Source organism: Coptis chinensis, chromosome 1 (genome assembly GCF_015680905.1).
Source record: "Coptis chinensis isolate HL-2020 chromosome 1, ASM1568090v1, whole genome shotgun sequence".
Classification (NCBI taxonomy): domain Eukaryota; kingdom Viridiplantae; phylum Streptophyta; class Magnoliopsida; order Ranunculales; family Ranunculaceae; genus Coptis; species Coptis chinensis.
Genome location: NC_141456.1, coordinates 65123626 through 65125419, shown reverse-complemented (window position 1 = coordinate 65125419; position 1794 = coordinate 65123626). Strand labels below are relative to the sequence as shown.

The 1794-nt window shown below is 35.3% G+C and overlaps 1 long non-coding RNA gene across 1 annotated transcript; it reads left to right on the top strand.

Annotated features, from left to right (window-relative positions):
• Positions 1–493: 493 nt before the first annotated feature.
• On the top strand, positions 494–1232 carry LOC147524955 (uncharacterized). The gene is made up of 3 exons (XR_015197610.1): positions 494–594; positions 878–907; positions 1027–1232. It is a non-coding gene; the product is annotated as an uncharacterized LOC147524955 (long non-coding RNA).
• Positions 1233–1794: the final 562 nt, after the last annotated feature.

Genomic DNA, 1794 nt, shown 5'->3' with positions numbered 1-1794 from the left:
TTTGCATTATGAAATAACGGTTCCTACAGTTTGCACACAATAAATGCTTTTGATTCTTTATACAAGATTCAAATCAGATTGGGGTTGTAATTGGATCAGTTTTGGATGCTATCTTTGAGTTCATACAAACACTTTACTACTTTAGTACCTTTGTCCTGGAACCACACTTGCCTAATATTTATCCAGTCCATTGACTACCATATTATATATGCTGCAATTATTGCAGAATCATTATAAGCAGTACTTGGGGCAACCTTTCCCGTTAGATTCTTATCAAACCTTAGAGCAAACTGAATGTTGCAGGGCTCATATCTCTAGAAAATTTTGAAAAATTATGAACCACTTCAGTTGAGAAACTTTAGTTGAGATTTGCTTGGAAGACCTGATTAATCAATTTCTAAGATTTGCTGTAAGTTGAGCAACGTAAAGGAAAGACAGAGCGGACTTGTGATGGTCATATCTACCTATTGGTTTCTCAGTTTTTTTTCAACAAATTAAATGACCATGACCCACCATCTATATTGAGATTATCCGTAAGGCAACAGGTTCTTATGATTTGCTGTGCTGAATCAAAAGCCATTAATGATCCCAAAGGTATATGGCACTAAGTTTTGGTTAGAGTATGGAACATTGAGCTGCAAGTAGAGTCGACCAGACAATGTCTTCTTTCAAACTGAATGTTGTTATTTGTAAGTTGTAACAGTGGTCGTCAGAATCTTCATTGCTACGTTCTAAGCTATGTATCTGTTATTTCATCGTTCCCGTAGACGACGCGCGTGCTGTTACAATTATACAAAGCAATAATTTTGAAATATGCTTACAAGCACAAGTTCTAAAATGCAAATTAGATTGACTTCTACCAATGCCTGAATTGCAGATACATGTTTAAGAGAATTAGAGTTTGAAGGTAAAATGGTATCTCTTACTCCAGGGGTACTTCTAAAGCTTCTCCAGAGCATAAACTCAGTAGCAAGAGATTGTATGGTTTTAATATTTACTCTGTTTTTCCTTAATACTTTGCTGCAGAATGTGGCTATGTTTGGACGAGGTTCTGTTTGTGATTGCCTTTGTTTCGAGATAGGTTTTGGTGCTTAAGTGGGGAGTTTTTTTAACATTCAGGTATGCAAGGTTTTCAACTTTTGTTGTGATTATAGCTTCATAACTGTTTTGGGTGTGTAACCGGAGACTTTGATAAGTAAAGCATGTGGGTTTTATTGTTTGTGATATGTTTTGTTCTCATGCTTCACTAGGATTAGTTGTCTCAATCTGGGTGAAAAACTTAGCATCTTATTCTTTTCTTTTTTATCTTCTGTAAAAGCCCTCTTATAGAGTATATATGTTTGAATGCTTGAATTTCGAATGACCGGTTGACGACTCCTAATCCATTAAATTACTTTTTCTAAGACCAGCTGAATGAAAGAGGGACTTGACCAGAGTTGTTGTTCCTCGTTGCAGTCTCTTTTGATTAAGCAGTTGATAGCGATCTTTTAAATATGCTCTTATAGATTCATACTATAATGAGTTATCTGTTCCGTTAAACTTTTTATCATCTCTCCATTTTCCCACAAGTTCGGGTGCTAAAAAATGTCAATGTTTGACGCGTTCAAAATTCCAATGAGTTGAGTGATATTGTGGTTTCTTTAATTGGTTTGTACTGTTTTTACTTCTACCATCGGATTAGTTATAACTCTTTTGAGCAGATAACCCTTGGAAATGAGATATACCTGACGACATTGGACAAAAGTTATGTCTTTGTGAGTTATGGTTTTCGATCAATTTTCAATTAGACTTTTC